Source organism: Ictidomys tridecemlineatus, unplaced genomic scaffold (assembly GCF_052094955.1).
Source record: "Ictidomys tridecemlineatus isolate mIctTri1 unplaced genomic scaffold, mIctTri1.hap1 Scaffold_923, whole genome shotgun sequence".
NCBI lineage: Eukaryota > Metazoa > Chordata > Mammalia > Rodentia > Sciuridae > Ictidomys > Ictidomys tridecemlineatus.
In genome coordinates this window covers 19,053-43,315 of record NW_027526148.1, presented here as the reverse complement: position 1 = coordinate 43,315, position 24,263 = coordinate 19,053, and the positions used below count along the sequence as shown (strand labels likewise).

Below are 24,263 nucleotides of genomic sequence, written 5' to 3'. Positions count from 1 at the left end.
TCCCTATGAGTTTGTGTTCTCTCTCTCTCTCTCTCTCTCTCTCTCTCTCTCTCTCTCTCTCTCTCTGCTTTCCTGCTGTCATGTACTAGAGAGCTTTCCTTTGATGTATCCTTCTGCCATGATCTTGTGCCTCTGCTCAGGCCCAGAGCAATGGCACCAACTGACCATGGACTGAATCTTCTGTAACTACGAAAATGACTTTTTCTGCTCTAAATTGTTTTTGTCAGGTATTTGAGTCACAGTAATAAAAAAGTGACTGCCAAGAAACTTACTCTTCATTTTTTTCCAGACAGAAAAAAATAATACTCATTTTATTTTAAAAACTCTCGTGAAATTGTTTTCCATATGACATCCCATTTAAAAATTTAATGTAAACCAACCTGTGGGTTACTCAAGATATACAGAATTGCACAATATGTTTACAGATTCTAGAAGATTTACAAGTATTATTCATTAGGTAGTAACGGTTTGCTGCAATTTTTCCAGAACATATTCCATAGTAAAAGAAAGGGCATATATTGGTGTTCTTCTATAAAAATTCCTAACAAATGGAAAATGGCAATTTTCCAGAGAGAAGATTTGTTCTTGAAATAGTTTTCTTAAACAATTGGGAATATAGAAAAGGTTGTAGATATAAAAGAATTATAACAATGTGTAAGTTAGCATTTTTCTTTTACATTATTGTAAGAACCATTAAGGTAAAAGGTTTATATTCATTATAAAACCACTCTTAAATCTTATGCAAATAATATAACATATGAAAAATATTTCTGCAATGAAAATTACCCTTTAAAAAATATGTTGTATACATGGAAGAAAAATATCTTGTTTGCTACCTGTGTTCAAATTCCAACTGATCAGTCAGGCAAGATGAACTTTGAGAAACACCAATCACAGTGTATGTTAGAGTATCTATGAAGTTTTGGAAACTGAGAAATATTTTTACAAAAGCTCCAGGAACTCACTCATTTTCTAAGATGTGTCCCAAGTGGCCTTCAATGATCTTCTCCCTGAATGCTTGTTAATCTGCTTATGGAACAGATATGCAGAAATTCTGGAATAACCAGAATCAATCAGAAGAAACACAAGACTTGAGGATATAGGATCTCTCTCCATCTTTCTTAGCAGGCAAGTCCCTGGTCCCAATCCCATTTTCTGCAAGGAGTGCAGGAGTCAACCCAGAGGCAGACTGACTGGAGGTGGCCCTGGGTGGATGGAGCTTGCCACGTTCCTGCTGCACTGACCCTTCTCCAGAGGAGCCTCATCTTCTTTTACTCTTCAGCAAGCCTCCTGGGGAAATACATCTCTTTCAGACTCAAAGGCACAGAAATCACACGTTGGAGCAATGTTCTGTTGGCATTGACCACTGTCGGGGCTACTAGACAAAATCAGACATAAGAGGTGCAAGGCCTTCTTCAGTGGTGTTCTCCCTGCCTCCTGGCAGCAGGGACTCAGGCCAGGGCCAGAGCATACCTGAAATCCTGTTGCTCTGAGGATGCGACACCAGCAAGCAAGGCCAGATTGATGTCTATGTAGAGCCCGCCCATATTGACTGGAATCCCTGAGCTTGCTGTTCTGGGTTGGTGCCCCTCCTGCACCAGCCATTACTGGGGCACCTGCACTTGAGGCTGTTGGATGCGTTGGAGAAGAAATATTTTTGCTGCAATCCTCTTAGAAGAGGTGGCAGTTGGAGTCACAGAAATGCATTTATTGTTATTAGCAGAGCAAGTCTTTGACTTATTTACTTATTTACTTTGTTTCCTGGTTTAAACTTCTTTTTTTCATATCAAGTCATCAAAGCACCCCATGAGTTTCAAGTAGAGTCCAAAAGCATTGCATACAGTTTCACCCTGAAGGTTTCTGCACCATAAGGTGGTTGTGGTGTGCCAGTTGGCACAGACAGTCTAAGCCTTCATGGTGAAGGCACATGCTTCTGGCTGATGAGGGGTCAGCTGAGGCCATTAATCTTGTTGAAAAGACTTTTAGTATGGATTAGCTACCACAAACTTTGCGCGGGCAATGGCCAGTGTCCTCCAGATGTCCACAGAAGCTACAATTCACACACTAGGGGCTCTCTGCCAGGTTCTCCAGCAGGTCTGCACTGGGTTACTCAGGAACTGGAATAGGGCTCCAGGAGCTAGGCAGGTATCAGTGGTGCACTCATGTAGAGTGAGTATGGACTCAGTATTGGTGGTGGTAATAGGTGGTGGTAATAGTGGTATGTCTGGTTCAGGAGCTATGCCATAGACACTGAGCTGTACTTGTGCTCCTGGCTGCTCATGGGCGCCAGGGTGCACCTGCCACTGCCTCTCGTGCTGCCAGAGCCCCTGTTTACCACCACAGTTTAGCCTCCAGGATTGTGCCATTGGCCATGGAAGGGCTTGGCCAGTAGGGGAAGAACCAAGGTGTGCACCTCAGCCTAGCCAGGGAAGTCAGGCTCTTTGGCCCAACCACTGGCTACATTGATTCTTCTGCCTTATGGGGGACTGTGGGATGAGACTTGGGGCCAATCAGGGTCCCCATTGAAGATAGGCCAGAAAGACAGCAGTGGGTGCTAGGTACATAGACCAGTTACTGGCCGTCTCTGCAGCTGCAGCTACTGTAGCTGTAAATGTAGGAAGAAGCCAGGTGCACCATTGAAAGCGGCATGTCCCTAACTGGAGAGGGCAACAAGGATCAGGAAAATGTCCTCAGGCTGTTAGGGTACAAACTAGCTCAGCTTGGCATCCCAACTAGACTGTCACAGCTTGCTGGTGGTCTTGTTCTGGTTGAGCTCAGTGAAGAGCAATAGGTTTTCTCAGCTGGACAAGGCACTCCCAGGGAAAAAGACGCTAGCACCAAAGGTCCATGGGGAGCCCAGAAGAAATGCAAGGCTTATGGGTTGAGAAGCAAGGAATAGGCCAGGAATCCTGTTGCTGCTTTTGTGAGGAGCTACGGTGTCCTGGTCCACTCTGGAAACAAGAGGAACAGGAGGAGGAAGGGATGGGGGGAAACAATGTGGAGAGATCTCACCATGGAAAAACCCTGAAGTCAACTGCGCCTGCAGCCTTGGCTCTACAATAATTTTGCAATCAGCCACTTTAAGCCATGGCCATCCATGCTCTGGAGCTGCTCCAGAATAATTTCTATCTCCTTGGGCATGCACTGAGCAGGGAGAAGGACAGCAGTGAGGGTTGCTTTTGGGCGTTGAGAGAGACCCAGGGCTCCTGAAGGAGTATGCAAATTCCCTAAATGATGCTTACCATCTCTACAAATTGATTTTGCTTGAAATTCTACAATATTTACTTATGTTTTAAAATCTATTTTCATGCTTAAATCCTATCCATATATAAGAAATTTAGAAAGCTCCTGTGCTAGCACAGTACTTTTATTTTGGAATATAATGCAAAACCAAAGAACAGGTAGTAACATTCCAGATCTTGTGTAATGTATTTCTTCATTCAGGATGTACAGTACAGCCTGTGTTGTTCTCTGCCTGCTTACTTTTTGCTCACATCTCCCACATTTATACCAGTATGTGCTCAGCTTTGCTCATCCATTGGTTTTCTAGTTTTGTTGAATTTTATGGAATTTTTGTACAGGTCTCATGGTGACTTTGTCTCTCTATAAGTATTATTCTGTGCTATTATGAGAAAACTCTACTTGGAGATTTTCTCTTTTTTTCCAGTAATGTATTCATTCAGGTTCCAGTCTCTTCCCTGAATGCTAGTTGGTCTGAAGAGTTTACGTCAGCACACCTCCAGTGCCCAGTACTTGCTGTTTCATACTAGAAAACTTTATCCTAGTGATGTCCCCTGGGTTCCACTCATGTGGTGGTGAGCCAGTTCTCAGTCCCCTACATTACCTGCACACCCTTGTTTCCTGGTCTTGGGTTCAGTCCAATCTCTCCCACTCCAGCCCCACTGAGAACTTGGCCAGATGTGTCTATCTGAGCAGGTCCTGCAAGAGATCAAATTTGAGGGGGGGCAATAGAGCCAGGTGGGTTTCTATGACCATTTGTGCCCTCTGTAAACCTCCCTCCATGTTTACTTTTCTTCTGATCATTTAAGCACACTTTATGTTGTGTAGTATGTGTTTATTGGGCCTGTGTTTTGGGCCAAACTTGAATTTGCCAAGAACTGGCTTCCTCGGCTGCCAGCCCCCTTGCCAAGGCTGCAAAATGGTTCCTTCCTTTGCCCTCTGCTCGATGCCTTGAGAGATGTCAGCTTCTTTCCCTGCACAGGGAGATCATGCAGCACATCTTTCAGGTTTGTTGGGCAATGTCCTTGGTCTCTAAATGCTCTGTACCCAGACAAGCCTTCAGCTTCCCCCCAAATGCATGTTCCTTTAATTCCCTTATCCCTCCACTATGCTCACGGAGGGACTTAAATATGCTTTTGGCCTGGCCGTGGCAGTGTCTGTGCTGCTTTCTTGGTTTCACGCCAAGAAAAATGATTTTTTCTTAATTATGTTCTTTACGCCTATTCACAGATTTCCTGGGCCATAGGAGTGACATCAGACATTTTCCAGTGAAGACTGTACGAGTATTATGATGTCAATCATGTAGAGGTAAATTATTTAATGAGAGCAGAAAATTGTCAGGTAAGTTAGAATTTCTTGAATAAAACAAATGGTAAAAAGAATTCTAACACAATACTCATAAACTTGTCTAGATACCTTAAATCATAATTTTTTAAATAATAAAGTGCAATAAATTAAATGATTGAGAGAATAGTCAGCCATTACTAAGACCCAAATCCATTCACTGGAATATTAGTGAGAAGAAATATCTCAAATCATCATAGATTAAAAATAAACAAACACCTTGAGATGAAAGATAAAAGGGTTGGAGAATAAATCTCCTTCACCAAACATGCAAATAATAGGATTTTACAAAGGGGAAAAAAAGAAAGAAAAGCAGAAATAAGTGATCAAAAAGAAAAATTCCCTGAGGGTTGGAGGTAAGGGATATATCCAGAAATTAAAATGATACAAGTTCCAGACAGAGTTGATGAAAAAAGATGCACACTTAGATTCATCCTGACAAAATTCTAGAGCTCTAATGCTAAAGGGACAATCTTATAAACATTCAAATAAAAAGAAAAAGAGACCATCACAGCAGAATACCTGAGACTGGATGGCTGAAGTGGTGGAAATTTATTTTTTCATAGTTCTGGTGACTGAAGTCCAGACGAGGTACAAGCAGGGTTGATTTCTGGTGAGACTCCCATGTTTTGTAACAGCTACTTCTCTGCTGAGTTGTCTCCTCTCTTTTCCTCTGGGTGATGAGCTGAGAGGAAGATCTCTTGTGTCTCTTCCTTTTCTTATAGGAACACTAGTCCTTTTGGATTATGGCTAAGCCTCATGACCTCACTTCCAAGTAAGTACCCCTTTAATGACACTATCTTCAAGTGCAATCACTTTGGGATTAGGACTTAAATATGTAAATTTTGGGTGGGGCACAATGTAGTCCATAACATTACCTAAAATGGAAAAGGAACCAAATCCCAATTAGAATAAATAATATTTCTTGTATGTACAATATGCCAAAATGCACTCTATTATCATGAAAAATAATCAGACTGTCATCGCTCTTATTATCTGTAAGAACAGAGGTTAGGTGATGGTACAAAAACATTTGAAAATTTTTAAAAGAGCTAGAATGGAAATACTCAATGCTTAGTCAAATTATTATTTGTTTGTCAGGACAAAAGAAATACAGTTGCAAAGACATTAAGATTCAGAGTAGATCACTTATTCCATCAGAAGAAAATACTCAATGACCAATTCCAATGAACAGATCCATTAGAATAGAGACCTCAAAGTAGGAGAAATGGGAGAAGAGAGGAACATGTGGTGAGCAATGGACCGTGGTGTACACACATATATCTAAATGAACAATGAAAGATTCTCTGGTAATACGAAATAGAGTACTAATGTGGTTTATTAAAACAGAAGGAGCATCTGCAATGAAAATTATAATAACTTGCATCTGAACTGAGTTAATTAGCTCTGTGAAATCAGAGGTGGGAGAGGGAATGAAAAAGGAATTTTTGAAAGGCACAATCTGAGTGAGGGTTGAACAATGAAAAGAATAAAAGGAGAAAGGGAAGATGGAAGTATTCTAAGGACTCATCTCAAAAAAGGGCAAGGAGGTGGAGCTTCATTGATATATGGCTTAGGAAAGACTTGAAATCTTATTAGTAAATTAGGGAAGTCTGATTATGAGTCTTTGGAAGTGAAAGGTTTTCAGTCAGAATATGGAAAATGTACTGGAATATCCAAATTAAGAAGTTGAGAAATGGAATCAATCCCAACTTTAGCAAACTGGTGGAAAAGCCAGGCAATGTGGAGCATTTCTGTAATCCCAGTAGCTCATGAGGCTGAAGCAGGGGGATTGTGATTTCAAAACCAGCCTCAGAAAAGTGAGAGGCTAACACACAGTGAGACCCTGTCTCTAAATAAAATACAAAATAGGGCTGGGGATGTGGCTCAGTGGTCAAGTTGGCCTAAGTTCAGTCCCCAGTACCCTCCTCCCCCCAAATATTAGGAAGTCACCAGAAGCATTAAGTAATAGATATAAAGATGGGAGAAATAAAATTAATATACATATTTGGGAATGGATTAAATTTTTCCATTGGAAGTGACTGAAAGGATGAAATATTGGTTTAATGCACACCATTTATTTTTTTAAGGTGCATTTAAAATGTGTTTAAAATTTAAGGAATAAAGGATAAAAAGAGATATTAAACAAGTAAGAGCAAAAATGAGAGAAGAAACTACAACATAAATGTAATCAAAGTGCAGTTTAAGAATAAAAACAAAAAATTGAAATGTACATAATATAATGATAATAGATTCAACTAATGTAGAAGTTACTATTATCATAAACCCATACATACTAAATAACACAACAGCTAAATATATACATCTTACATGAATCCACTAGATAATCAAGGAGAATTTGATTAAGTATCCAATATAGCAAAAGATTTCTTATATTTATTTTGAATTAATCCAGCAAGCAGGAATAACTAAAGACATGAAGGAATTTAGTTATACAATTAATTATTTTATTTAATAACAGACTTTAATATTTTTAAAAGAAATAACATATATTTTTGTGAATCCATATAATATTTAATAAGTAAATCCTTGCCAAATTTAAGATTTGATGGACCACATTCTGTGATTAAAAATCTATGAAATTAAATGTAACCCTAAAAAATTAATACAATAATCTCTTTGCTTAGAATTGTGAAAAAAAAATAATAGGTATTCCTTGAATCAAAAAGTAAATCAAAATGAAGGTGTAGTAGCACATGCCTTTAATCCCAGGGATTCTGGAGACTGAGGCAGGAGGATTGCTCCTTCAAGGCTAGCCTCAGAAGTTTAGTGATTAAGCATTTAAGTTTAGTGATTAAGCATTTAATTAAGAATTAAAAATGAAAAGAACTGAGGCTATAGCTCAGCAATAAATTCTCCTTGGGTTCAACTCCTAGTATTGCTAGTAGGGCTAAGGGTGTGGAGTAATTCAAACCTGATAATAAAAACTATGCAGAAATAAATGAAAAGGCTATTTACCAAAACCAGAAAACTTAGCATAATGCACAATTTACATTAGGGTGGATTTATGAAGATATTAAAAATGGAAGTAGTAGATATTACTTAGATTATGATATTAGAATATCAAAAGAACAGCAAAATAACAACTACCCAAACGAAACAACAACAACAACAAAAACAAAAACACTAGCCAGAAAAAATCAAAAACAAAAAAGAAATGCCAAATACTGCCTGATCCCATTCATATGAAGAACCTCAAATGTTGATCACTGAGAAGTTGAAAATAACAGGGTGGTCACCAGCAGCTAGGGAGAACTGATGGGAGGGAGGAACAGAAAAGGTATTTCAACAGGCACTAAGTCATAGTTATATAAGAGAATTTCTGGGGGTTTTTGCATGAGAGGGTGACTATTGATAACAATAATGCATATTTCAAAAAAGGCTAGAAGAGCCAGGCATGGTGGCACTTGCATGTAATCCCAGCAGTTCAGGAGGCTGAGGCAAGAGGATTTCAAGTTCAAAGCCAGATTCAGCAACTTAGAAAGGCTTTAAGTAACTGAGAGTAAATAAAAATTGACAAAAGGACTGGGGAAGTGGCTTAGGGGTTAAGCACCCCAGGCTGTAAATACTGACACACACACACACACACACACACACACACACACACACACACACATCCTAGAGAAAAAGATATTGAGTGTTCGCACCACAAAGAAATGATAGCTGTTCACAAGAAGAGATGAGTGTATATGTACCTGATTTCAATATTATGCAATGTATGCATTTGTCAAGGCATCCCATGGTATCCCATCAATATATACACTGTAATGTGTTAGAAGAAAGAAAAAAAAGCTAAGCTTCATTTAAAACTAGTAAAAAGATTACGTAAATTAAATAAACTATTACGTGAAAAGACCATAAACTACATTATGAGCCTTATGAGAAAATGGAAAGGAAAGCAGAGAAAGAGGGAGAGGAAAAAAAGAGAAAGAAGAAGAAGTGAAATATAAGGTTAAGGACAAGAAAAGAAGTATTGTTACAAACACACTGGTTAAGGACAAGTAAGAAAGATAAAAGAATACACAGCAAACATTTGAAATCCTAGAAAACAATAAATTATTTCTCAGAAAACCATAAATTTATTAAAGTTTATCCAGGAAGAAATAGAAACCTAAATTGATTGATGAATAGAAAAACAATAGAAAAACAATTACACATCTGATAGGGGAATTCACCAAAGGGTTCACAGTTAAATCCTAGCTTTTCTTTAAGGAAAAGTTAATTTTAATATTATAAAATTACTTATAGAGCATCAAAAAGATTAAAAAAAATTCCAAGTCATTTTAAGAAGTCTTTTTAACTTTAATTTCTAAATTAAAATATATGTCTTTTAGAAGGAAGGAGTGAAATAGCTGGACATGGTGTAATCCCAGTGGCTCAGGAGGCTGGGGCATGAGGATCACAGGTTCAAAGACAGCCTCAGCAGCTTATCTGTGCCCTGCCTCAAAATAAAAAGGGCTTGGAGTGTGGCACCCCTGGATTCAATCCCTGGTACAAAAAAAAAAGTGAAATAATGATATATGTTACAAAATGCATGACCTCAAAATGTATGACATACCCAAAATAGTATCTCAAATGAAAGAATCAGGACATAAAAACCACATATTATATGATTCATTTATATAAAATGTTCCTAGAAAGCAAATCTATAAACAGAGAAAACAGATTAATGGTAACCTAAGGTTTGGGTGAAAGCAGGAATTTGCCACTTGTGGGTACAATGGATATTGTTGTTGTTACCACCACTACTGTGCTGGGGATGGAACCCAGGGCCTCACATGTCACAGTCCAGTACTCCATCACAAGAGCCACATCTCACCCAACAAGGGATATTTTGTGGTCACAGTTGTATGACTGCAAATTTACTAAAAATCATTGAATTGTATGCTGCAAATAGGTGAATTTTATAGTATATAAATTGTATCTCATTGAAGTGCTTTTGATTAAAGTAAATGGATATCAGAAAAGAAAAATCAATGCCATTTCTTATAAATGTACATGCAAAAGGCTTAAATAAAGTAGACTGATAGATTTCATGAAGGTATCAACATATTCCATGAAGTAGCATTTATTCTAGGAAATAAAATTATAAAAGTCATTAGCTATTCCTTAGAAAGCAAAATAGGGATAAAAATATTTGCTAATTTTACCAATATTTTCAATCACAAATTACTAAAACCATTTCAATTTCAACCAAGAGTAAGAACACAATTGTCAGTCAATATTTTCTTAAAATTCTTGCATAAGGAAATTAGAATAATATAAGCATGATCAAAATAATGGTAAATGTTTATCTGTTAGATAAAATTATTTATACCTAGAAAACCCATGAGCCTGTAATTAAAATAAAAGCAAAGTTCTCCTTTGATTGATAAAGACAATTGTACATGATAACATCTTGAAAAAAATGGCTGATATGACAATAAGGGCCTAGAAATTAAAATAGAACCGAAATTATACTCATAATGACAGAAAAGAGAACAATAAAATCTTAGGAATAAACATAATAACGTAATAAAAAGCTTTATAAGTAAAATTTCTACAAAATTAAAAGATATAAATCAAATTCTGAACAAAGAGAAAGGCATTAAATGGTCGATAAATTTTCTAAAAGTTTTGATTCTTCTAAAACCAGCATATTACTTAACATAATGCCAATTATAGTTCCACTATACCTTTCCTTTTGAAATTGAATAAAATTATTCTGAATTTATATGGATAAAAATAATGCCAGAAAGTCATGCAAAGAAAGAACAGAAATGGAAAATGACTCACATAAAAGATCATCTGACTTTTCTATCCAGATCAGTTCATTAGAGTATTGGCATAAAATTAGACACATTAGTGAAACATCCTGGAAACCTTGGAACTGGAACTGAGGAGAAATAAGTTTCTAATACATGATAAAAGTAATATTTGGACCAGTATAAAGGCATAAATTATTTAAAAATTGTGGTAAAATAATTAGCTCTCTCTGAAGAAGAAAACACAGTTAATCTCTATCTTACCTAAAACCCAAACTAATACTGAAAGGAGTATTGATTTAATTTTAAAAAGTAATAGAACCATAGTACATTAGAAAAGGAATATTTAGGACACTCATGTATTATTTAACATTTGTGTAAAAAAATGTGTTTATGGACCATACAAACTTTTAAAAACTCTGCATGTGAAAATATTCTACAGATATGTGAATAGAGAACAATGATGAATCTGAAGGAAAATATTAATATAACTGATACGGATTAACATCCATTTTATATAAAGAGCTCTTTCAAGCATCCCAATAGAAAAATTAGCAAAGACTGTATAGAAGCAGTGTACAAAAAGGCAATTCCAAATGGCCAACAAACATTAAAATACTCAACCTTACCAATCATCAGTGAGTGCAAATTAAAGTAATGAGATATCCCTTTATGCGCATCAGACTGGCAAGCACTGAGCAGAGCAATAACACCTACTGCTGGTGGTGATACAGAGGAAAGAGCTATTTTAATATATTGCTGGTGAAAATGTGCATTATTATAGCTTTTTTTTTGGAAAGAAATCTGGCAATATCTATTAAGTTAAAACTATCCATTGACCCACACATTTCATTGTGGGAAACTGTCCCACAGAAACAAATGTATTGGCAGGTAAGGATGCATGTTCAAGGATATTTATTGCATCACTGTTTGTTTTGAAAACCTGGTAGCTAAGTGAATTTTGATTAGAAGAGGAATGGTTGACTACAGAGAATATTACAGAACATTATGCAACTTAGTACTACATTACTTGACATGAAACAATTCCCATGATGTGAAAAAAGCAGGATGCAAAAAGGTAGGTATAATATAATCTCATTGTTAAATGAAAAATTATATATTTCCCTAAATATATAACATGGACAAATATGTACATGCACACATATATATGTTCATATATACATCTGTGAATTATTCTACCTTTCTGTATTTGATTGAAGAAAAAATATCAGATTATATGAACCAGCTTGTTTAAATTGATCACCTGAGAGTAGCAATGGGAGATGATGGAATTAGAGGAATGTGGGAAGAGGAGGGAGCACAGCATAAAAAGCAAAAATACAAATAAAACCCAATATTTGTGATTTGATTTCATTTGACTCTATTATGGCCCTCAAGTTATGGTCTTTTTTGAAGGGATTCTAATCTTGTATAATCTTCTATCCTGAGAAGTGGAACTGTGACTTGTTTCTCTCAATTAGACATCACAAAGGTAATGAGATTTCACTTCCATGATTATGTCATTTATGATTTATGACTTCTGTCTGTTGACTTGCCCTTGCTGGCTTTAATGAGATAAGCTACCACATGAAATGGTCTATATGGCAAGGAACTGAGGGCAGCCATTAAGTGATAGCCAGGAAGTAAACCAGCAACCACAGCAGCTCGGAAGTGAAGCTTTTCTCAGTCGAGCCTTCAAATGAGACCACAGTCTTCCTAGTACCTTGACTGCAGACTTGTAGGGGACTTATATAGCATGCTAGTGCCTGAACTCCTGACCCACAGAAACTAAGATATACAAATACATGTCTTAATATCTTTCTATTTATTTTAAATAAAAAAAATTTCCAAAAAAAAAAATCCACTCTACATTATCTTGAAGCTTCACAGAAATGTGTAAGAAATACGTATCATTCTCGTGTTGCAGGAAAGGAACCTGACACTTAGAAGTTATCTTTCTAGGTGTCAGGAAACTGGTGTTTGGCCAGAGTGGAGGTTTGAACGTTAGATGTCTAACACAAAAGTTCCTTCGCTTTGTGCATGCATGATGGTAGTTTCCATCCGCCCACTTAACAATCCAAACATAAAACAAAAGAGTGGATTGCCCTTGGCCCACTGACACACTGCTACAAACTTTTCAGCTTTTTAGCATTTAATGACCAAAGAAAGACGTTTGCTGTACATGACAGGTGGCTTTCAGTCAACCCCTGGGCAGCCTTTTGGCTTAGGTCTCCTCAGAACAATGTCCAAAACCAATAGGACAGCTCAGGGAGTGGCACGTTTCCCAGGACTTTGCACTTCAAGCCACAATGATGAATAACTAACTGCACTCAAAGTCAAAGGGTGGACACAAAAAAGTGGAACTGAGACAGAGCAAGCCATGGAGAGGGGTCGATGTGCACAGAGAAACTGCAAGTTAGGGATTTCTAAGATAACCTATAAAGAGGTTAAGTGAGCATTTTATAGAATGGCCAATGGTCAATGAGTTTGCACAATAGTGAGGTAAAATTTCTTTAAAAAATGTCTTTACTGCAAAGATTTTCAGATAATTTAATATGCTAATGTACACAGAAGATTGAATTTAGAAAACTTCTTGATTAAACATTTTGTGCACTAATGCACTAATTTTTTTAAAAAAATTTTTAAATTTTTTCCATTTTGTTAAAAATGAGAACTCCTTCTGTTATTTCTGCCTCCTTCTAAACATGTTCCTATGTCTCTACAAAGTCAACATGATATTGCACCCTATCCTCCTCCTCATAAATTTGTGTCATTCAAAATCAGTTGACAAAATTGCACTGTGTACATCTGTAAACGTGCCACAGTGAATTCCACCTTTATGGATATCTACAAATCACCAATCTTAAAAAAATAAATAAATATAGGAAGACCAGTAGGGTAGAGGAAGAGAAACAAGGGGTGAAAAGAAAAGGGAAGTACTGGGGACTGAAATCGAGCAAATTATATTCTGGACCTTAGAATTATATCAAAATGAGCTCCACGATTAGGTATAACTATAATGCACTATTCAAACATTAAAAAAAAAGAGCTATTTTGGGAATGTAAATCCTGAAGGTCATTTTAGAATGTTTTCTAAGTATGCACAAAAGGGGTCAAAAACATGTATTAAAATTAGACAAATAATCTTTCTAAAAACTAAGTCTAGTGTATTCCTTAAAATCTAAAACCAGAAGTTCTAGACATTAACTACAAAAATAAAGAACTAAAAAATCTTACTTTTAGTGGCGGTCTATAGTAGAGTAAGGAACTGAATTAAGGGTATCATAAAAGTATGTGTTAATACACATATTGATTATGATAATAGTAATGGAATGCTTTCTATGTGCACTTTAGTATGACATTCACAAACATAATCTCATTTAATTTGACTCAGTGAGTTTGAAGTCATGTATTGTGAATTCTAATTTTAGAGATGAGAGAAGTAGAGACACAAGAGATCATATCTTCAGAATCACAAATCTATTAAGTTTGAGAATTAGAATTGAAAATATATTTGACTTTTTTTAAATTTTATGAAGATAATGTTTTACATTCGGGGTAATTTTCTCAGATTAGTCTAGCAATTTGATGTTTTTTCACTTTTTCTTTCATCAACTCCCTCTAGTCTGTTGTTCAGATTGATCACAGAAACCTTGTTTCATTTTATTATGCAATTATATTTTTCTTATCTAAAAATTCTACTTGGGCAAAATTCTATTTTATTTTAATTATGGATGACCAAAGCTTGTAAATGTACACTCAGTTCTGGCCTTAGTTATTTTCTGTGTCAGTCTTACATGTCTTGGGTAGTGAACTGTGGAAGACTGAAAGGTGATTATGAATTTCTAAGTCCTAAGCTATTTTTTAAGTTACTTTATCTGCTTCAGGTTTACGTCTCATGGGGAAAACATAAATTTGAATCTCAAAGTTACATACGTAATCTTTAACTCCATTTTTTTACAGATAATTATTTTTAAGCACAATTCCTATAAGATTTCAAATATCCCTACCTCCTATTTAAGTCATGTAAATCAGTGTGTGTGCATGTGTGTTTTCTTAGCCATGTTTCAGGTGTGACATTGACACATTGTAAATGCCAGTTTCTTGTACCTCAGTAGTTCCAGCTCCATGTACACAAGAGTCTATAGTTCTATCCCCAAGATTAGAAGGAAATTCACTGATGTTAGGTGACCACCAGATTCAGCAGTTGCTCAGTGTCCCAACTCTGTTTTCACTATATCTTTTTACTAGGAACATGAGAATTTTCCTTTCTTAGTGTTGGTTCAGCTGTCTGTTTATTGCTTGATTATTTCTATATATAAATATATAGCTTAGATGCATGTATCTATTTATTCATCCAAAAATTTAGTTAGCTGATTGTTTTATGATTTAAACTAGTAAGGGGAATTCCTTTTAAGCCACATTAAATATATATCTATCCCTTGTGTCTTAAATCATATCACTTCTCCATATTAATCTTTCACTTTGAAATCCATAAAATAATTGGCATTATGGAAACATTAATTATGGCTTGTTCATAAGATCTCAGAAGAGCAGAATTAGGAAGCAGATCGTAAAATCAAAAGAAGCTATTTAAGAATGAATGAAAGGAAATATTATATTACTTTCCACAACAGGTAGCAAACCTACAAATGTGCTTCTCTAAGTGGTATTTTAGTTCAGTTAATGATGTGTTTGGCATCTTAGGAGGTAATTGTTGTGAAGAACCGTCTTTATTAAATCACGCATAATCCTGGAGATGGATTCCATTATCCAGTGAGGATACAGTGGTTAACAGGTGGGCTGTGCTTGATACCATGTTGGATGTGTGGGCCCGTGGCAGAAGACTGGAGCCATGCCCTCCCAGGAGATAGGAGCACACATCAGGCCAGGGAGAAAGCCTTTGGATAAATAATGTGTAAGCCAAAGCCTGGTGGCTGGAAAGGAGAGGCTGAGTTCAGCTTCGGTCACGTTGACTTGATGAAATTATCCAAGTGGAGATATTCCATAGTCAGCCAGATCCACATGCCTGAGCTTAGGAGATCACTCTGAGTTGGAGATATTGACTCAGTGTTTTGCTTGAATAGTAGTGTATTCCTCTATTGTATTTAATTTTAATTGATCTACTAACAAATGAAGAAGGTTTCAAAATCCAAATAGTACAAAGTGTACACAAAAACCGAGTCACTTTTCAACACTTTCAGGCCAGATACTGAATATTACCAATATAAGAATATATTACCTGTCTCTACCACTTTCTGAGGTTAGCATATACATGTTTCATGTTTTTAAAAGTGATATGACTTTATTCAAACTATTTTGCATCTTACACTTTTTACTTACTACCAAAATTATCATTTTGATGATAAGTATCATTGTAAATAGTCTCCTTATCTGTTCAACAGTTGTGTAATATTCTAATGCATATATCTGTAAGTCACAAAGTTGTGGATATTTATGTTGTTTCTATTTTTCAATGGTATTTTAAAAATATGAGCCTCCAATATCCCATTTTCCTCACTAAAAGTATTAAGCATCTTTTAATATGTTAAATTTTTGGTAAAATCCAGTCCAAACTTCTGATTCTGAATTTAAAGCCATTAGTATTGTGCACCTGCTTTCTTCTCTGACTACACCATTTACTTTTTTGCTTAGTATTATTTAAGAAAATTATTATTATTATTATTATTATTATTATTATTATTATTATTATTTTGTTCAATCAAACTCCTTCTTATCATATAGGTTTTGTACCTGATATTTGTTTCTTAGCTTGTTGTTATCCTCAACTCTTATGTGAAGACTTGAGATTTTAATTTAAATGATAACTTAATTATTACTCACCTAGTCACATTCAACAAGTTGCCATACTACTTGAATTTTCTGCATATCGCTCTAAAATAAAAAATGAACGAGGACTTAGTATGACTCTGGAGTGTGGAAACCGTGTGAATCTACCACTCAGATCACTGATTGCAGGAAGCTGAGGGCTTCTGCTGATGTGCTCTGAAATCCATAGCTTGGTGTACAAAGCCACAGATCCCTTAGGCTGCATCCAGGCAATGAGTGACAGCAGGGTCACGTAAGCATGTCCATTTCTGGGTGATGTGGGAATCTTCTAAGAGAAGATTTTGACCTGCAGACCCTTCAATGCCTTTATCAAGCTTCCTTATAAGCATACTACAGTCCTAAACCCTTCTGCTCAGTCTTTCTTCTTCCCCCACTGCCTTTCTTTTTATCTTTCCTCTTCCAATCACTCAAAGTCAGACTTGGATTTCTGTCCCTTGGCTCCCTCCTTAATTTTTTTTTGTAGCCTGCTACCCTATTTTTAAAATTTTGAAAATAAATGTATTTTTAAAATGTTTATTCTCATCCATCTGCTTCTTGGAGGACCAGGATTAAAACATTAAAGAACAAGGATATATGAATACTGGTTAGGGAAAGAGATCTCACAAAAGAGACAGCCTTAGGAATACTCAGAACCATGAAAGGAAACCCAGCAAAATCTTGCAGCGCTGAAGAGAAGGGAAAGGAGTATTTCTGTATGGAAATACAGAGAACTGGCATTGTGGAGCAACCAGCGTAGGACTGTGAGCATCAGGCTTCCCCCACATGTTGGTCGTGGATGATCTCAGTAAAATATAGTTGCTCAACAGGTGAGTGGGAGGTGGAACAAAACAACCACAATTGCTGACAATTCCTTTTATTTTGCTTTAAATTATGATTAAGTGTAGTAATAGCTACCATTTATTAAGCCTTCTACCTCCTACCTTATGGTAAGATTTACATAAAAGAGAAGAGCCAATTAGCAACATAAGAAGCAGTAGATGGACCTTAAGAGGAGTGTGGGAGGAGTTAGTGCAGGTTCTGTGGTTGTGAGTTAGTGCAGGTTCTGTGGTTGTAGAAGGATCTAGTAATGCTTGAGGCATGGATCACAGAAGAGAAAGGAAAACTAAAGGAGTAAAATCCCCTGGGTTATCAGAATTGACAGGATCTAGAAATGCAGCTGAATTTATTGCCTCTAACTCTTCCCTTTATCATAGGAATAAAGGAGGAAAAGTAGGTGTTGGCACAGGAGTTGAGGTGAGAAGTTAAATGTCTCTTCTGGAATTATGTCTTTTCTCTGTGCAACAGCAGCTGAAGATGTCTGCTGGATGAGAGGAAGGAGGAAACGGTTGTCTTGGGGAGAGTGGGAGGCTTAGAAATAAGGCTATGGGGGAAGGGAAGAGCAGGTCGTCATGTGTCAGCAGTTATTGGTGACCATACATCTACAAATGCTTATGTGTTCAGTCATGGAATTTTCTCCAGCGGCATGCATTTGCCTGTGTTCAGAGGTGAACCTGCAAGGCAGCTGATGGCATCCAGAAGAACCATGGCCGGACTTCCATGATCCAAAGTCACTGGGAACAGGGAGCTTAGGAAATTGGCAAAAGCATGGGAATTGCTGTGCTTTGGACTCTTAGCAAAATAGGAAGCACAGGGAAGAAAAGAGACTTGCACAATGAGGAGAGGTCAAAGAACATTCTCATAAATTTAAAAAAAGAGAGAGAGATAAAAAGAAAATTACTTGTGGGAATAATTGGAAGAACTTTGTCTTCATTTGCTTCCTGTTGCTAATAGAACAAAGGTTTTTTGTGGCCCTCTGTTCTAGTCCAGTGTTGAGGGCTTGCAGTAGGTGATGGCCCTCTTGCTGGCAGAGTTCCAAGGTAGCATAGGGTGTCACATGCCAAGAGATACCGAGTGTACCCGTGTGTGTAGCCCTGGTCTCTCTTGTTCTCATGTGACCACTGGGATTCTATCTGGGCCGTTCCATCCCAAAGACTTCATTTTAGTTTAATCATCTCCCAAAGACTGTACCTCCAAGCACTAGAGCTAAATTAAATTTCCATACCCTTAATTCCTTATGATAAAAATTAAACTTCCACCTGAGTTTTTGGAGGGGACAAATCATATACAAACCAAACTATATCTGAATGAAAGAAGATAGGACAAATGTGGTTATCTGAATTTCATTATCAAGAAATGGAGGGGAATGAGCAAGGTCTAAGAGATAATGCATGAGAACTGAAGACTAGCAGAGAAGAGGAAAGGGAGACACAGGAGACAAGGAGATAAGGAATGGAGACATCAGGGAACTGGAAGAGTCAACTAAATGACCATTTAAATAACCCAAGATGTTAATCTTTTCCTCATGCTCTTCCTCCCTGTTCTGTTCTTAGTTGCTCTCTTTATATCAAAGAAGACATTTGGCATTTGTTTTTTAAGGATTGGCTAGCTTGGCTTAGCATAATCTGTTCTAATGGCATCCATTTCCCTGCAAATTCTATGATTTTGTCATTTTTTAGTGCTGTGTAATACTCCATTGTGTATAGATGCCACATTTTTTATCTATTCATCTATTGAAGGGCATCTAGGTTGGTTCCACAGTCTAGCTATTGTGAATTGTGCTGCTATGATCATTGATGTGGCAGTATCCCTATAGTACGCCCTTTTAAGATCCTCAGGGAAGACCAGTGGGGGAGAGAAAGGGAGAGAGAAGGGAAAGCATATGGAAATGGTAGGAGACCCTCAATGTAACACAAAATTACATATAAGAGGTTGTGAGGAGAAAGGGGTGGGGGACAAGGGAGAGAATTGAACAACAGCAGATGAGGTAGAGAGTAAAGATGGGAGGGGAGGGGAGGGGGGATAGTAGGGGATAGGAAAGGTAGCAGAATCCAACAGTCACTAATATAGCATTATGTAAAAATTGTGAATGTGTAACTGATGTGATTCTGCAATTTGTATTTGGGGTAAAAACGGAAGTTCATAACTCACTTGAATCAAATGTATGAAAGATGATATGTCATGAGCTTTGTAATGTTTTGAACAACCAATAAAAAAAGAAAAAAATCTAAATAAAAAAAATCCGTTGTATTTTTGCACACTAACATTGAAAAAATGAAATTATAAAAAAATAAATAAATAACCCAAGATAACTAAAAAATAAAGAGATTATAATAACAAGAAGATGCAGGAGATTACTCAGACAAATAATGAAAATTTAAAAACAAATGAAGCAAATAGGGATTTTACAGAAGAAGAAAGAAATGTCTTTCTCAGCATGAAATATAGAAATTATACATATATCTAAGATCTATGACTCAACACTTTCAGGCAGAATATGGTCTGCTTCAGATGGGAGAGAATATTCAAATGGCCTAGACTCTGGTCTTTGCAAATGGCTACAATGACCAGGTACTCAGAATTTAAGACTGAAACTTAGGATGTGACAAGTATATATTTACTTATACAATGTTGCAACAAAGTATTGGAAGTTAGGCTTGACAAAGGAAGTAAGGGGCATATGGTCATCATAACTAGAGTATAACTTGTAGGTCAGTGTGACAATAAGTGGAATATAGGAACAGGATCCCTGAAACATCTGTCTCTTTGCTTTAACTTTTTCCTCTGTGGCAGGATTATTCCATTACCCAGCCACAGCTAGAATATCTTCAAATAAAAACAAGAAACTTAATAAAGAATTCTTTCGGTATCCGAGCTATACTTTTCAGTTAAACTTTCTAGCAAATGAGGAACATGCATTTGCAAATAATAGTTTACCCATTTCAGTTGCTGTTTCCTTTCATAGGCCAACACTTTTTGCTGCTTACTCTCTGCTGGACACTGAATTATATCCCAAGGATCGATGATGAACAAGCCATGATTCCTGATCCCATAAAGCTCACAGTAAAAGAAAGACAAGTAGCAAAAAACAAAACAAAACAAAACAAAAAAACCCCAACCGCGATGTAGTGCAATAATTCCACAGCAGAGTTTTCAACAGTGTTTTAAAAGCACCAGAAAGAAAATGATTTGTTTTGCCTTAAATTATGATTAAGTGTAGTAATAGCTACCATTTATTAGGCCTCCTACCTTCTGCCAGGTGCTGTCTGTACATTTCAGTTGTAGTCATGGCCTCGTTTCATCTTCACAACAGTAAGGGTACGTATTTTCATTATTATCAGCACAAGAGTAAATTGAATAGTGTGGACAGTAAATACGTTACCCAGAGGAAGGTACAGGAAGAGAATGTGAACCCAAGACTGTTTGACAAAAATGACCCGATGAGTTACTATTTTCATGTCTCAAATGTATGATGTTTTATCTTGACTTTATTTGTGAATCCTAAACTAGATTTCATATTCAAAATGGAACGATTACCACTATGTTTCTGAGTCCTTTAGAAACTATGTGAGAATCCACAGTTTTGTTGCTGTTCCTCTAACATGCTTCTAAATCACAATGCTGGTTCTGAAGCCTTTCTTTCCTGAGGCTATGGCAGACATTGCTAATCAATCATGGTGGTAGTTTCCAAAGAGCCCAATGCACCTGGATGCTCTTCCAGCTGGTACTCCAGGTAGGCATGATTGATCGATCACTATCAACAGGAGCACACAACATATTTTCCTTTTCTGTTTTAAAAGATAAAATTCTTTGGTGAATACAAACTTAGAAGCCATATGCAACCTTAAAGGGTCATAAGGTAGAGAAGGCCTGTGATAAATATCTAGATGATGATGCAATGCATAGTAGGTGCTTTTGGGCTTAGTGGACTGTTTATAAATATGTGTTGAGTACTTTTTAAAGAGATAGCTTTTCCTTTCCTTTTTTAAAAATCTTTTTTTGTGGGGTTCTTTTTTCTTTCTTTTTTTTTTTTTTTTTTTTTTTGGAACTGGGGGTTGAACCCAGGGCTTTCCGAATGCAAGGCAAACGCTTTGCCACTGATCTACATCCCAGCCCTCCTTTCCTTTTTTTTACTTCCAGATTATATAATCTCTTACATCTGTGTTCATAGGCTATGGTTGTCAGTAGCCTCTCTACTTCTCTGTTGGGCATATGAAGACTTCAGCATGCCTTGCTCAGGATGAAGCCGGGGAGGCATTCTGAACAAGCCGCCACACAGGCTCCAAGGTGCCTGCTTCTGAACACTGAGGGATGGCTGAGAGCTGGCTGAGGGTGATGATGTTGGTCATCTGGAAGGCTTTCACCAGGCCCATAATCTGTCACCCCCTGATGCCTGTCTTCCTCTGCAAAGTGACAGATGATACATGGAGCCATGGTAGTAATGTCAACCTGGGTGTGTTCTAGAATCCCATGCCTGCTGTTCTTATGACAAGCACTTCTTCTATGTACAATTTATTTCTCTGTGTAAAGCTCTGTCTAGACATAACCTTAGTTTCCAGGGATATTCCTTATCTTTGATGTACTCTTTCAAGTTTGAGAAATGAGGCAAAGAGAGGCAACAGGTCTTTCCGAATTAGGATCTCTTTGGAATTCTATGGTCCATTCTGAATACACACCCCTTTTGCAGGGATGGTAGGACCATACCCCACCCTGCCTATGTGAGTTTCTTTCATTACACAAGTTGTTCTTGAAAATGAAATTTCTCTACCCTCTCCCCAACTAAAGGGATTGTATTCTACCCACGTGTAAACTAGATTCTATTTCTAGATATATAAAATGATATCTTCCTATAGACCTCTGCTCTCGTTGTCCCCATTATCTGGCTTTTTTCCCCCTTCATCAGAACATTTATTAACTTCTGACTTATTGCATATGGAGCAATGACTTTATCCATTTCACTACAGTAATCTTGGAACCTTGTACCTCCTTATACATATTTGTCCAAGTATGAATAAATGACTGATAGAAAAATAATGCTTCAAAACAAACAAACAAAAAACTTGTCTGGATAGAATAGTAAGGGGAATCAATCTAGAGTCAGAGTCTAATGATTTGAGTCTTTGTCCTTCTGTACATGCCAGTTTAATGTATGTGTGTGCATGTGTGTGGTGGGGGGGAGGAGAGGGAGGGAGGGAGGGAGAAGGATAAAGAGACAGAAGGTCTTTCTGAGACTCTGATTCACATTTTAAGCAGGGATCAAAATCTTTACTCTGCCTATTACAGGATTTCCATGAGGAGCATATAATATGAAAATGCCTTTAAAAATCAAAATCGTAAAATACTATACAAATATCAATTATCACACACCATAACATCTCTGTAAACTCAGGGATAGAAAGGCTGTGTTTCCATGGGCCATGGGTGTGCAGAACTTACAGGAGGATGATATTGAGGTCCTGGTTGCTGTGTGGTCCCTCAGAAATGTCTTTTCTCTAGTTTCTTTTAGCTTCCCTCCCTTCCTCTCTCCTTTATTTTCTCCTCCTTCTTTTCTTTCTTTTTTCCATTCCCACTATTATACATTGATTTTTTTCAAACAAACATTGCATAACTAAAAATAAGGAGTTTATCTGTGCTATGTCTATTATAAACTTAAATTATTAATGTGACTTGGGGATTTGTTTATTTTTAAAGTTCATTGAAGGGGCATGAAATTGATCCATTACTAAGTCATTCCATTTCTAGTCAAAACGTGAGTTTAAAGTAACTTCAAGGAATCACCATGGCTTTAGGTAGAGCCATAGTTGTCTTATGCCACAGAAGTGGTGGGAGAACTGGTTCATGCCTAGATTCAATGAGTCTCTAGCCCACACTGGTGGGAGTAATTCATAACTCTCCATTGTCCTAAAGATACAGGATCAATGTATTATATTCTTATTGTTCTAATTAGTTCTAAATGACATAGAATGCACTTTGATACATTACACATAAATGGAGTATAATTTCTCATTCTTCTGATTATACATGATGTAGAATTACACAAATCATGTAGTCATATATGTACATAGACTAATAATGTCTGACTCATTCTACTATCCTTGATACCCCTGTCCCCACTTCTTTCCTTTCACTCCCCTCTACCTAATCTAAAGTAACTCTATTCTTCCCTAGCTACCTCCCCTTATTGTGAATTATCATTCATATACCAGAGAAAACATTTGGCCTGTGATTATTTGGGATTGGCTTATTTCGCTTAGCATGATATTCTCCAGCTCCATCCATACCTGCAAATGCTGTGATTTTATTCTTCTTTAAGGATAAGTAATATTCCATTGTGTATATATAACACATTTTATTTATCCCTTCATCTGTTGAAGAGCACCTAGAATGGTTTCATGCTCTTAACACATATAGGTAGAGGCTGTACCTGGACACTCTTATGTTCTTGGAGAAAGAGTAATGTTTTAGGGTTAGATAGAGCTGCTTTGACTCCTAGTCTGGCCCCTGTTAGTTATGAATCTATCAGCAATTAAATATTCTCTGACAAAAGAATATCTATGCCATAAATAATTGTTAGACCAGATGTAAAGTGAGCATAGATTAGAGCCCATGAACAACCATCTGGCGTTAGGACACCATTGTGAATATCATACATACAAGATCCTGTCCTTGTAAGCCCTAATTTGTACCCTATGACCTTCTTAGACTCCCTCTTTTCTCAATTTCTGTCACTTCTGTCTTGATAGTTTCTATATCTAATATTGGAAACATAGTAGCCATGGCCATGTTATTCTCAAGATACCTCAAATGTACAGGATCATTATCATTTCTGAACATCCAGTTCATAAACATGAGACACTCATTCTAATCCATTCTAATAAGCTAAAATAATTGCAGGATATAGAATAATCCCAGAGTTCTCTCTCCAGGGACTTTCTGAAGTAAAGAACATACACTGGTCATATGAAAATTGACCTTGGATTGCAATAAACAGCACTTTTAGTTTTATTATGTTTCTTATTATATTTACCAAACAACAACAACAACAACAACAAAAAGCCCATCAGAAACATCATTGATTCTATGTCTGTGTGTTTAGAGTTTAAATTAGGGGATGGAAGATATGGGCTAAAAATTTCTTTCAACACAGAAGGTTGGCTGAAATTGTGAATATTCTGAAAGTCTTTCTACATGAGGATTTATACACAGACTTGGAGCTGATTAAATCAGTAGATGCAATTGAAAGAATAT

General features: G+C 36.8%; 1 pseudogene; it reads right to left on the bottom strand.

The window, feature by feature from the left end:
* Positions 1-1,451: 1,451 nt before the first annotated feature.
* Positions 1,452-2,327, bottom strand: LOC144374893 (transcription factor GATA-6 pseudogene; annotated as a pseudogene).
* Between the last annotated feature and the right edge of the window lie 21,936 nt (positions 2,328-24,263).